General features: G+C 39.1%; 1 protein-coding gene across 1 annotated transcript in view; it reads left to right on the plus strand.

The window, feature by feature from the left end:
* LOC115210256 overlaps positions 1–15,264 on the plus strand; it is a 439,746-nt gene that overhangs the window by 393,186 nt on the left and 31,296 nt on the right. The window lies entirely within an intron of this gene.

The following is a 15,264-nucleotide window of genomic DNA, read 5'->3' on the forward strand; positions in this document are numbered from 1 at the left end:
TGTAAAAGAGAGCAAAGCTACAGGAAATCAAAAGACAAATAAGCAGTCAGTTACCCTACCCTAGTCATTACCACTCCCAATGTAAGATTTTTCACCATCCAGGTGACAGGCACAGCCGTAAGATGCATTACGAATCTATAGCAATTAGAAGGGCATGACCCAACTGAAATAAACATTAACAACTGTGTGACGTGAGGGCTAAGGGGAAATGAAAGTGTCACCTCTGGAGTTTGCAAATGACCACTATACTGATATGTAACTGGACAGAATAAATTTACAATCTATAAATGTCTTTGAATAACCAGTCACTCATCTGGGAAGGCCTTGAAATCAATGTTACCGTCTGGGGACTATGTGTGATCCAGTGATAATAAAAAGACTGAAAGGAGGTCTGCAATCAAATAACTTTACTCAACACTTTGCAACTGAATCACTGGAGGCAAAGATGCCTCTCATTTACTTGACAATTTATGCACCAGATTGCAGAAATCACAATGTAAGTGTATGTCAAAGCAAACTGTTACACTGTTGTAGCATTGAATTACAAATAATGCTCATCTTTTATGCTCAGGTAACCCTACAGCTTCCAAGAGCACAACTGTATTCATTTTTGCTTAGATAAAATGACAAAATTGTGAGTGTCAAGTCCCCATGGAGGGGTCTTTCTGACTGTAAGATGATGAAATTTTATAAATGTTACTTCATTTGTGTCTAATATCTATGGTTAAAATTTCATCAACAGCAAAAATATATGAATTATCATCTATCTATCTATCCATATATATATATATATATATCATCATCATCATCATCATTTAGTGTCCGCTTTCCATGCTAGCATGGGTTGGACGGTTCAACTGGGGTCTGTGAAGCCAGAAGGCTGCATCAGGCCCAGTCTCATCTGATAGTGTTTCTACGGCTGGATGCCCTTCCTAACGCCAACCACTCCGTGAGTGTAATGGGTGCTTTTTACGTGCCACCCACACAGGTGCCAGACGGAGCTGGCAAATGGCCACGAACGGATGGTGCTTTTTACGTGCCACCGGCATGTGGCCAGTCGGGGCGGCGCTGGCAACAGCCACAAACGGATGGTGGTGCCAGACGAGTCTGGCAAACGGCCATGAATGGATGGTGCTTTTTTACGTGCCACCAGCACGGGGGCTAGGCGAGGCTGGCAACGGCCACGAACGGATGGTGCTTTTTACGTGCCACCGGCACGAGGCCAGTCTGGACGGCGCTGGCAACGGCCACATTCGGATGGTTCTCTTACGTGCCACCAGCACTGGTAACTCAGCTGCAATTTCCATTGATCGATTTCGATTCTGATCCTCACTTGCCTCAACAGGTCTTCACAAGTAGAGTTTTGTGTCCCTAGAAGGGAAGGTATGCATAAGTGGGCTGGCTTCATCCCATGTAGAAGGCCACGGGTTATGGTCTCACTTGTCCTGCCGGGTCTTCTCACGCACAGCATACTTCCAGAGGTCTCGGTCTATAGTCATTTCCTCAGTGAGACCTAAAGTTCAAAGGTCGTGCTTCACCACCTCATCCCAGGTTTTCCTCGGTCTGCCTCTTCCACAGGTTCCCTCAACCGCTAGGGTGTGCCATTTTTCACACAACTATCTTCATCCATTCTCGCCACATGCCCATACCAGCGCAAACGTCTCTCTTGCACACCACAACTGATGCTTCTTAGGTCCAGCTTTTCTCTCAAGGTACTTACACTCTGTCGAGTATGAGTACTGACATTACACATCCATCGGAGCATACTGGCTTCATTTCTTGCGAGCTTACGCATATCCTCAGCAGTCACGGCCCATGTTTCACTGCCATGTAGCATGGCTGTTCGTACACACACGTCATACAGTCTGCCTTTCACTCTGAGCGAGAGGCCTTTTGTCACCAGCAGAGGTAAGAGCTCTCTGAACTTTGCCCAAGCTATTCTTACTCTACCAGTTACACTTTCAGCACACCCACCCCCGCTGCTGACTTGGTCATCTAGGTAACGGAAGCTATCAACTATTTCTAGTTTTTCTCCCTGGAAAGTGACAGAAGTTGGTCTCAGAGCATTTTCAGTGTTTATTGTTCCTGAACATCTGCCACATACAAAAACCATCTTCCTAGTTAGCCTTCCTTTGACATTGCTGCACCTGTTATGTGTCCATAGCTTACACTGGGTACATCTTAAAGGTCATCAGCATAGAGGAGCTCCCAAGGGCATCCTGTCTTGAATTCCTCCGTTATTGCCTGGAGGACTATGATAAATAGGAGGGGGCTGAGGACTGAGCCTTGGTGGACCCCTACCTCTACCCGGAATTCTTCACTGTACTTGTTGCCAACCCTCACCTTACTAGCAGCGTCCCTGTACATGGCTCGCACAGCTCTCACTAACCATTCATCTATCCCTAGTTTCCTCATTGACCACCAGATAAGGGATCGGGGGACCCTGTCGAAGGCTTTCTCCATGTCAACAAAAGCCAGGTACAGGGGCTTATCTTTGGCTAGGTATTTCTCCTGCAGCTGTCTTACCAGGAATATAGCATCAGTGGTACTTTTCCCTGGCACGAACCCAAACTGCATCTCATCTAAACTAACTCTCTCTCTAATTAGTTGGGCTATAGCCGACACTACCAGATATTTTGAGCATCTCTGCAATGATTCTTGATGGGCCTGGGGCTTTCCTTGTCTTCATGCTTCTAATTGCCTTAACTACCAAGGAACTATCAACTCGGATATCTGGTCCCTCTGTTGGGTCAACATTCGGCAGACTCTCTTTATCCCATTCATTTTCTTTATTCAGCAACCTTTCATAGTGGCGTCTCCAAACCTCTCTCTTTGCATCCTCATTTAGCGCAAGTGAACCATCTTCCATGCGAACACACTTCTCTCCTACCACATCACAATTCTCTCTCACACATTGTCTTGCAACGCGAAACACCTCCAGTCTTTGATCCTCACGGCGCAGAACATTGGCAAATTTTTTCTTATCTGCTTCCCCTCTGGCTAGATAGACCTGTCTCCTAGCTTCCCTTTTGGCAGTTACCCTAATGGGGGTCTTCTACTCCCAAAATGCATAGAATATAATTTCCAAATTTCATAAAGATCCATTCAGTACTTTTGACCTAGTTTTGCATCATAAAAGAAATGACTGAAATTTGGGAGTAGAAGGCCCCCATTAGGGTGTTTTTTATATATATATATATATATATAATATATATAGATAGATAGATAGATAGATAGATAGATAGATATAGATGATAGATATATATATACACATGCATGCACACACACACACACATACAAAGATAAATTGATAGATACAACTGAGTGGGCAAACAAAAATATGAGACACGGCCTAGTGGGTTTTTTTATGTTGATAAGCCTAGTACTTATTCTATTAGTTTGTTCTTGTGAAACCAGTAAGTTATGGGGATGTAAATAAATGAACAGCAGTTGTGAAGCAGTGATGAGGGCGAAATACAGAGACAAAGATACACACATACACTTACATATATACATACATATATATATATATACAATTAATTTGTTTCAGTTCCTGTCTACGAAATCCATATATATATATTATATATGTATACACACACACACACAAAGAGAAATTGATAGATACAGCTGAGTGGGCAAACAAAAATATGAGACACTGCCTAGTGCTTTTTTTTTATTTTGATAAGCCTGGTACTTATTGTATCAGTTTCTTCTTGTGAAACCAGTAAGTTACGAACACCAGTTGGGAAGCAGTGATGAGGGAGAAACACAGACACACACATAGACTTACATATATGCATACATATATATATATACAATTGATTTCTTTCAGTTTCTGTCTACAAAATCCACTTAGCAGGCAGAAGACATAGGCCAAGTTACTACACAGTGGGACTGAACTGATAGCCATGTGTTTTGGAACCAAGTTTGTTACCACACAGCCACACCTGCACCTATATATGTGTGTGTGGAGGGGGTGTATATGTATGCAGGTATATATGTGTATATATATGTGTACATATTACATGTACATCTATATATATACATCCATATATATATATACATGTATATGTATACATCTATATATATATGTATGTGTATATATATATATATATATATATATATATATACATGTAAATTTAAATGTAAAATAATAAGGGTGAAAAATTGAATATTAATTTGATTAATATGAATTGAAAACCAGTGGTGTAGCATATAAGACCATAGCAGATCTTCTAGCAAAATGGATGTCCACTGTTAATGGTTCATCCCTCTTATATAATAGTTTGACTTTAATAGTTTCATTATTAAAGTGAAAGCATCTGACATTACAATAGAGAGATGTTTTTGTTTCACTTTTAACATGTAATACTGAAATAGTGGAGAAGATATGATATTGCTGTCGGCTCGCCCTAGGCAAGAAGTTGAAATTTTTGCCCATGACACTACATGGACACTAAGTAAGGCATGTGTAAAATTTGAATGAAATTGGTTGTGTAGTTCTCAAGTTTTAGGGATTCACACAGACAGACAGACACACATTCTCAGTTTTATATATATAGATATATACACTGGCTGACATACCCGGTAATTCCCAAGAAAGCAGGACTTATCCCTTGGTTCCATTCTCATAATTGTTTCACTAATCCAATAACAATAACACAAAGTATGTAGCCCTTAAAATAGTTTTTGTGCATTTACAGAAAAAACTAAATTGTCTTACACAGGATCTTGTTTTTAGGAATTCCCAATAAGTTATGAATACCCAAATTGTGAAGTCACTTATGTAATAACATGAAATTAGTTACCTAATAGTAAGAATTCAAATAAAATAGCCCCGAAAAGGGCTTTAATGCATTCCCAGAGTATATAGAACATAGGAGGAAATATTAATAAGGTATGTATACTAAAATTGTGAAGCATGTTACAGGTTAATCAGATATGAGATAATAACAATTCAAAGTAAATAACTCTGAAAAGGGCTTTTGTGCATTCCCAGAGAATATTACCCTCAGGGGCACTAGTGTTGGTATATTCATGAAATAAATGGATCTTTTGTTTAGGAAAATACTATTTACTTGCTTAAGGATTGTACTGGATAAATTGCGAAAATAACTCTAACAATTCATATACTAAGAAATAAGCTTACTCAATTTCATTTTTACCAAATAATTTAGGGAAATGAATGAGCTATTTCCCTTGGTTTTTAAAATAAATATTAGATATATGTAAGGATCCCTTCCAGGGGCCCCATTATTGATTTGTTTTCAATAATCTGAGTATTCCAGGCATGAGTTCTACTCACATGTCAAGTTTCATCAAAATCGATAAAACAATGTCGGAGGAGTTAACTAACAACTCTACAAACACACAGACAGAATTTCTCACATATCATCATCATCATTATCATCGTTTAGCATCCGTTTTCCATGCTAGCATGGGTTGGATGGTTCGACCGGGGTCTGGGAAGCCAGGAGGCTGCACCAGGCTCCAGTCTGATCTGGCAGTGTTTCTACTGCTGGATGCCCTTCCTAACACCAACCACTCCATGAGTGTAGTGGGTGATTTTTACATGCCACCGGCACAGGAGCCAGAGGTGGCTGGCAAATGGCCACAATTGGTTGGTGCTTTTACGTGTCACTGATACGGATGCCAGTCAGGCAGTGCTGGCATCTGCCATGTTCGGACAATGCTTTTAATGTGTCACCAGCACGGGTATCTTAACTACAATTTCCATTTGATTTTCATTTTGATGATGTTGTTGACGTACTTAACTCAATAGGTCTCCTCAAGAACAGCAGGTCACTCTACGAGCCAAGGTTAGCACAGCAGGCCATCCTGCAAGCCATGAACTCACTTCATTTGTCGGGTCTTCACAGTCACAGCATATCTCAGAGGTCTCAGTCTTTGCCGTTTCCTCTGTGAGGCCCTACGTGCCACTGGCACGGGTATCACAACTACAATATTCATATGATTTTTATTTTGATGTTGATGTACTTGACACAATAGGTCTCCTCAAGTACAGCAGGCCGTCCTGCAAGCCATGAACTCACTTCATTTGTTGGGTCTTTCGAAGTCACATCATATCTCCAGAGGTCTCGGTCTTTCATTATAGCCTCTGTGAAGCTCAACATATGAAAGTCATGCTTGACCACCTTGTCCCATGTCTTCCTGGGTCTACCTCTATCCTGGATTCCTTCAACAGTTTGGGAGTAGCACTTCTTCACACATCTCTGCTCATCCATCTGTAGTACATGACCATACCAATGCAAACATCTCTCCTGCACGCTGCATCCGATGCTTCTTATGCCCAACATTTCTATCAGGGCGTTTACACTCTATTGTGCATGGACACTGACATTACACATCCAACAGATCATGCTAGCTTCATTTGTTTTGAGCCTACGCATGCCCTCTGCTGTCACAGACCATGTTTCACTGCCGTGAAGCATGGCAGTTTGCACACATTTGTTGTACAATCTACCTTTCACTCTGAGCGAGAGACCCTTTGTCACCAGTAGGGAAAGAAGCTTCCTAAACTTTGCCCAGGCTATTCTTATTCTAGTAACACTCTCTGAGCATCCACCCCCACTACTAACTTGGTCACCTAGGTAGCAGAAACAATCAACTACTTCTAGCTTCTCTCCCAGGAGTGTAACGGAATCTGTTTTCTGAGTATCAATGGTGTCTATTGCTTCTGTGCATCTGCCGCACATGAAAGCTATCTTCTCGGTTAATTTTCCTTTGATGTTGCTGCACCTCTTATGTATCCATAGCTTACACTGGGTACATCTTATTGAGTTTCTACCTACACCTTTTCTACAGATCGAGCAGCTTACTAGAACTTTGGTCTTTGCAACATTTACTCTAAGGCCTTTTGATTCTAAACCTAGCTTCCACACATGAAATTTCTTCTCTAATTCCAGTAGTGATTCTGCTACAGTAGTGATTATGCTAGGTCATCAGCATAGAGGAGTTCCCAGGGGCAACCGATCTTGAATTGCTCTGTTATTGCCTGGAGGACTATGATGAATAGAAGGGGACTGAGGGCTGAGCCTTGGTGGATGACAACTTCTACCCGGAATTCTTTACTGTATTCATTGCCAATCTTAACCTTACTAACAGTCTCTCTGTAAAGGGCCTGTACAGCCCTTATTAACCATTCATCAATCTCCAGTTTCCACATAGCCCACCAGATAAGGGATCGGGGTACCCTGTGAAAGGCTTTCTCCAAGTCCACGAAAGCTAAGTATAGGGGTTTATCTTTGGCTAGGTATTTCTCCTGCAGTTGTCAAACCAGTGGTGCTTCTACCCGGCACAAAACCGAACTGCATCTCATCTATGCAGACTCTCTCTCCCTGATGAGATGGACTATGACCCTCTCCATGACCTTCATTACCTGATCCAGCAGTTTGATACCCCTGTAGTTATTTCTATCTAGAGCATCACCTTTACCCTTGTAGCAGTTGACTATGGTGCTGCTATGCCAGTCATTGGGTATGACTCCGTCATGAACTTCCTGGTTTACAATGCGGGTGACTAGGCTGTAGCCCACACCGCCAGATGTTTTAAACATCTCAGCTGTGATTCTTGATAGGCTGGGGGCTTTTCCTGGCTTCATACCCTTAATTGCTTTGTCTACTAGAGAGCTATCTATACGGAGAGCTGGTCCCTCTACTGGGTCAACACTTGGTAGGCTCTCCTTCTCCCGTTCATTCTACACATTCAGCAGTCTTTCATAGTGGCTTCTCCAAGCCTCTTTCTTTTCAGAATCACTAAAAGCAAGTGCACCAGCATCCATTCGAACACATTTCTCTCCTGTGACATTACAATTTTCTCTCACACACTGTCTTGCAATCCGAAATACCTCCCTTCTTCGGTCCTCACATCTCTGGACATTGGCAAAATTCTTTTTTTCTGCTTCGCACTTGGCTATGTATACCTGCTGCCCAGCCTCTCTTCTCTATGTAGTATATATATATATATATATATATATATATATATAATCCAAATAAAAAGATTAAGAATATCTTTTACCACATCATTAATGATTCAATATACTTGTTTTTGTGCCAACTCTGCTTGCAATGCCAGTTTACACAAAAATTTGAAGTGAAAATATACGTAGTGTTTGCAGTTTTAGACATTACATAAATTTTCACTTTGAATTTTTGCTTAAACTGGCGTTGCAAGCAGAGTTGGTACAAAACAATTGTAACAAATCATTTAAGATGCATTAAAGAATTTCTCTGTCTTCTTTTTATTTGGATTATAATTTACACTTCGGCAAACCCACATCACAGTGTGACTGTTGTGAAACCAAGATTTTCTCCACTTGAAAAATTCTAGCATTAATCTTGAACCCAACAGTGTTGATAGTCCAGTCTTCAGGTTGAGTGCTTCTCTGGATACACCTTATCTTTATACTGTACTAGGACCTAAGATTATATATGTGTGTGTGTTTGTGTGTCTTTGTATCTGTGTTTGTCCCCTACCACTGCTTGACAACTGGTGTTATCCCCCGTAACTTCGTAGTTGAGCAAGAGTAATCAAAAGAATAAGTACCAGGCTTTAAAAAATTAAATACTTGGGGTCGATTCATTCAAATTCTTAAAGGCAGTGCCTAGTATGGCCGTAGTTTAATGACTGAAACTCATTCCCAGATTTTGTGTTTCTCAAAGTTGAAGTCAACAGTATCATATACAGTATAAAAACCTATGTTGATAAGCTATCTCCTTGAAAGATTCCACATTTGATTTTGACAAAACCTAAGCTCTGATACCCAATTTGAGTTCAGTGACCCATTCATTCACACTTTGACTCAGTAGATTCACAATATCATGTGCAATTCTGAATTCCTGAAGCAGTCTTTAATGTATAAATGAGGAATCAAATGGTATGCTTTGCAGTTGTCTATTCATACCATCCTTAAGTTGGTGTTGCACTTTATGCAGTCTTTCAACACTGTCTTATATATCAATAGTTGATCTGATTCCTCTGCGTCCATGTTTTTTCCCTTTTTGCTTTTCCAGTAAGATGTTATCTTGTCCATGAACTTGAACATTTCATCTGCCAGTATTCCAGTTATCAGTTTCCACATGATGGACAGACAGGTTATTGGCCTGAAGTTGTCAACAGTATTTCCTTTTGATACTTCTTTCTGGCACAATTTTGTTCCTCCTTTGGTGAACCAGCCTGAGATTTTTCTATCAAAGATCAACTGGACTCCCTATTCAAGTTGTACAAAATGTTCACATGATATCCAGGTGGTATTTTGTTTAATTATTATTACTGAGTGTGAAGAGCAACACATGCCATCAGAATGATACTGGGGTACAAATATATGAAGCCCAATATGCCCATCATGACTATCTGTCTGAAAAGGGTACACCAAGCACATGTCATATGCATGCAACACAGTAACCTCATATCAAGATAAACAGTGTGACCCTGCAAGTGGGGCTTAGTTAGAATTTTCCTCTAGTTGAGTAGTCGACCCCACTACTAATCATCATCATTATTCGACATTTGAATTTCTACTGCATCACCTGCTACACTTTCAGTTTGCTGAGGTGTGTGCAGTAATGTGTGTTCTTGTTTTTGTCGATGTTGGGGGAGTACAGACTCTTCCCAGTACTGTATTGTATCAGTTTGTTCTGTTATGAGATTTGATTGTTGTCTTTTCTTGTATTGGTGTTTGTATTGTTTGTTGTGTGTGTAATGTGCTTTGTGTTCTTCTGTTGTGTATCTAACCTGTAGAGTATATGTTGTGGGAGTTGTTTATTTTATTGAATATTTACTTTATAGAGTGTGTTTTATATTTGTGGATTATTTTATTGTGTTGGCTGATCCTAGCAGCACATTTTTTGGAGAGTATGTAGTGTTTTGAGTCCAGGTATAGCTTCTATGTTTTTGTTCATACATTTTTTTCATCATATCCTATACTCAAATTATTACTGGTATTGTTTTTACCTTCATAACCCTCATCTTGTATATTTCAATTTCAAGATCTCTATACATTTCTCAACTTCTGTTTGGGGCAATATTTTGGTTGGAAGAGACTGCAATATCTATCAGAAAGCAGATGTTTCTTTGTCAGTTTCAAATGGTATATCTCAGTCTTTAATGTACAAATGAGGAACCCAATGGTTATTGTCATGTACTTTGTTTGTCACATGTTTGTTGGCATGTTGTCCAGTGGATATAACTACTATATATTCACATTTGGTTAGGACTGGACAACTGTGGTCAACTGTCACATTGTGTTGGTAGTAAATCTGCATTTGGTGTTCGGGCCTGTTTTCATTATTTTGCTTTTATAGTTGTTTGTTGTCTGACATTGGTCTTGTGCAGTAAGAATCAGTCCTTCCATTTCTGCTTTTAGTCCAGAGCTTTTGGACCATTGCTGGCTTTCACATCTGTCAAGCCTTGCAAGATATAGGCCATGGAGAGATTTTTATTTCCATTTCTTCTTTAGTATGTTTTGTAGTTCTGTTTTTCTGGGTTTTTTTTGTCTCTTTGATAATTTCTGTCATGTTGTCATATTTCTGTTTTTATTTTATTACCTTGCTGTGTATAGAGAAATATGTTTTCTGTTTTTCGTGTTGCTTTATTATATATAGTAGTTGTCCACATTTTGTTACTCAGTATTTTCTAGTTCAACTGTTGTTATTTTATAGCAGTTCTCTATTTGTGTCAGACTGCAACCGCCTCCTGAGTGGAGTAGATATATCATGTCTATGTCTGCTTTGGTATGATATGACTTCAGTATGTTGTTAATAGTTTCCTGGTTCTTTTACCTCAGTTTCTTAATTCACTGAGCTTCCAGTTTATTATGTTGAATCTGCAATTTATGACTGGTATGGCTACCATGTTTATTATTAGTAGCGGCAGCAGCAGCAGCAGCAGCAGCAGCAGCAGCAGCAGCAGCAGCAGCAGTAGTAGTAGTAGTAGTAGTAGTAGTAGTAGTAGTGAGGCAGTATCATTAGCATGTCAAGCAAAATGCTTAGCAGTATTTCATCTATCTTTAAATTCTGAGTTCAAAATTCCACCAAGGCTTTCATCCTTAAATACCAGTTGAGTACTGAAGTTGATGTAATTGACTTCCCCATTCTCTCAAAATTCCTGGCATTGTACCAAAATTAGCAATAAATTGAAAGAGCACTTTTCCTTTCAAGAACCATCGCACATCTGTATGAAGCAGTAAACACTTAAAATCAGAATTCATAGTTTCACATAGGGATGCAAAACATCTGCACCATAGAGAATGTGACTTTAACAACATTGTCCGTCATCTTCAAGAGACTATCAGGAAGAAACTTTGTCACCAAAACTTCACAGTGAATCATGCAATGTACAATTTTAACTTGTGAATTTTTTTGCCCTACATGTGCCACTAAAGCCTTTTTTTCGACCCTGCATGGATGGAGTGCCATCAGTACAAATGCTAATACAAGTCTGCCACTGCATCCCTCTCAATATGCATTTTGGTTTACCAGGTTAAAGACATCTCCTGTCATTCTTTCTTTCAATTCACAGCAAAAGAAAAACTGATGATTTTACCATCTCTGATGATTCGCAGAAATGAAATTAGTTGAGCTTTGTTGCTGATGTCTGTACTTTCATTGATTTGTAGGGCCCACAAGTTTTCGAGTTCATTTTTTGCTTCAGTGAAATGTTTGTGGAGCTGATCATCAATGTCTTGCGAAATGTCTTGAATTTTACAAGAAATCATGTGGGTAGACAAAGGAATGGTCTTAATTTGTTTGACAGCTTCATCACCAATCATGTGCCAACAGCAATTTCCAAGGCTGGTAAAATAATGTTTTCAGCATCAGAATGTGGTTGTTTTCCTTCTTTACCAAAAGCTGGACAATTTTGTAACTAGCAATTTGAGCTTTCTCAGGAATTGAGTGAAATTTCTTCAGCCTTTTTGATTGAATTTTAAAATTATTTTTTAGCATCGCAATGTATTCTTTTGGTTTGTCCTTATGTTGTGGATGATTTGATTGTTGTTAAATAAATCATACAAAAAGGAACCAAGTTGTCCTTTACCGATAATATAAAACCATGTTGGATGTAATTTTCATTATATTTTCATTTTAATGCAGTGGACTTTTTATTTTGGTGTTCATCTTGTTTGCTATGACTCTCTTTCTCATTTTTCTGAGGTCTCAAAAAGATTAATCCATATTTAAATCTAAAACTAAAAATCGATTAAAATTAACATAGGCATTGGAGTGGCAGTGTAGTAAGTAGCTTGTATACCAACCACATAGTTCCAGGTCCAGTCCCACTGCGTGGCACTTTGGTCAAGTGTCTTCTGTTATAGCCTCAGGCTGATCAAAAGCCTTTTGAATGGATTTGGTAGAACGGAAACTGAAAGAAGCCCGTCGTATATATTTATATATGTTTGTGTGTCTGTGTTAGTCTCCGTAACTTAGTGGTTCGGCAAAAGAGACCGATAGAATAAGTACACGACTAAAAGGTGGTGCTCCAGCATGACCGCAGTCAAATGACTAAAACAAATAAAAGAATATAATAATTTATGTAAATTATAAATAAATCAAAAATTAAAAACTACTAGGACTACTAAACAATTTACTTACTGACAATCCTGGTTTAAATGCAGAAATGTAATATATTATAGCAAAACTGCTGTTTGTAATGTAATGTAATTAATTTATATTTACCATATTTTATGATTTATATAATTAATTTATATTTCCACTTGGACTTTGCGAATGTTCTTGGATTGTTGTTTCCTGAAAATCTCGAAAATATTTTTCGCAGCACACAGTTTGACAGACACTGCCTTAAAGTGTAATTATCTTTGAGTATGTCTCCAATGAGGGGGATGTCATGCTGCCCCATGTCTTTGAACAGGTCTTTAGGCTCAAGTCAGATGGCTATGCGAAACTAACTGCTCTATGGTAGAGAGGATTGCAGCTGGAAGACCATATTTGTGGCAGCCGGATTCAGTTTCATTCCAGAAAGAGTGGTTGTCAAAGAATTCACCATCTCCAGTTTCTGGCCTCCCAATTCTCCCATAACTCTTCCCATGAATTACTATATGTAAGACAGTTGAAAAAGACACCAACCATTTTACCTGAAACACAAATGCTAAACTGGTGACCAAGATCAAGCAGGTGTGCAAAGACCTTCCCAGTGACACATTCAGGAATGCATGTGCCAAGTTCATGAGCTATCTTGAGGCCATGGTGGAAGCTGTGGGTAGTTATTGTCCAGATAAAATCTAGTTTATATTTTTTTGATTTTTGAAAAAATACTTTTATTTTTGGATGGAATATTGTGTTTTGTTTTCCTTTTATGCAGAATGTCAAGTTTAACCCAAACACTCTGTATTATTCATGTGTGCTGACAAAATCATTAACTCACCAGACAAAATGCTTAGCAGCATTTCATCATCTTTCATTTGCATTGTGACTGATATTTTTAAGGGCTTATGTTCCAGTGTATATACATATATGTGTGTGATTTAAACGTAATTATAATTATGTTTTAATCCCTTTAAGAAATTATAATCTCAACAGTAGAATAATCTGTTCATAGTTGTGTTGTTAATGTCTTTATAGCACTTATTATACCCAGTTCAACTAGCTGTAGGATGTTACTTAGAATAGCCTGACATCTTACTGAAAGAAGCTTCCACTTCAACTTATTTCAGTAATACTGCAAAGTCTGATGTTAGATACTGATTTTATGTAAGGGTTTCATAATTAACTATAGCTTTGAATCTTAGCAACTAAAATACATATGTAAATACAGGTATATCAAATACCATGATTTATTAAAATTATCTCTACTTCTAGATGGTATGTCATAAATACCAAATGGCAATTTAGATTAGTTTCATACTAAGCCTTGTAAAAGTCCTGTTACATTCATTATGACACTTTCAACAAAGGATGCAGTGATGGTTTTGATGCAGTTAGACATGTTTTTATTGTTTTAACATATAAATATAGTAATGCCTCTATATACAAGTTAATTTGTTCCTGGAGAGTCAAGAGTTGTTTGTTTTGAAAAAGCTTTTTATCACCATAAATTTCTCAGTAACACACAGAAGCATTTGTTATGGTAGTAGAAACGTTTGCACTTCTTTCAAAATTTGAACCTTGTGCTTGAAATTTCAGCTCACCATACAAAAGTGAGCTGAAAAATAAAGCTCATAAACTTGGGGTCTCAAAGTGGGTCCTTGTAAAGAGAGATATTACTGTATGTGTTTAAATATTAACATTAATCAGGAGATCTGAAGGCCATGCACATGTTGCAAACAAAGTCCTTACTCATGCTGGCCCACATGTGATCGACATTGCTGTAGTGAACCTTGCAAGCCTTGCCCTCGACATGCATCCAGACACTGTAGTTGAAGCGGCTGAGGTCAGGTGACTGCAGCAGTCAAAAGTCCTTTGACCAGAAGTTCATGTTCAACCCCAACCACTCTTGCATGGCCTTGGCCATGTGGGCTGGGGCACCATCCAGTTGAAAAACACAGTCCACCTTCTTCGTGATCTTTCTTACCCAGGACAGGACTTTCGTGGCCAAAATGTCCCTGTAGTTAGCTACAGTGAGCCTGTAACCAGCCACAAACCACACTGACAGCATCTTCTTGACATTTGAAGCCACAACCATGAGCATCATCATGGAGGCTGGATGCTTGGTCGTTGTCATGTAGTAGACCTCAGAAATGTCCTGGTCAAAGCTGACCATACGGTCATTCTACTTATTGATGGCCAGATCGACTGTGAAGGTTTTTTTTTATCAGAAAAAATGACAATTCAATTGCCATGACACTTCAAGTTGTTGAAAAGACAACAACAGTACTCCCGACATTATTCTCACATATGGTTGGTGAGCAGAGGCCTTTCTACACACCTCAAGCGCTTGCAGCCCTCATCTTTGACAATCCTGGACACTGTGGCCACCAAGATGTTGTTCTTCATGGGTACGATCATTTTGAACTTTGGATCATTTTTGAAGGCCTTTCTCACAGCCAAACAGTTGACCACTTGAGGTCTGTCGCATTGTGGTCAATCTTTGAGGTCTTTCCTATTCTTGGGCCTCTCCGCAACTCTGTGGACAGTCAACCAGCCACTTGGTGAAGTTGGACTTTTGCCCATGCACAGATGAGCAGAGATCTTGATTCTTTTCGCTTCCATCTTGATATACCTGCACACAATGGAAAAGATATTTTAATGACACGTGCTGGAAAAGTGGAACTTTAAGTATGTTTGACAGCAC

The sequence above is a fragment of the Octopus sinensis genome, linkage group LG1 (assembly GCF_006345805.1).
Source record: "Octopus sinensis linkage group LG1, ASM634580v1, whole genome shotgun sequence".
Classification (NCBI taxonomy): domain Eukaryota; kingdom Metazoa; phylum Mollusca; class Cephalopoda; order Octopoda; family Octopodidae; genus Octopus; species Octopus sinensis.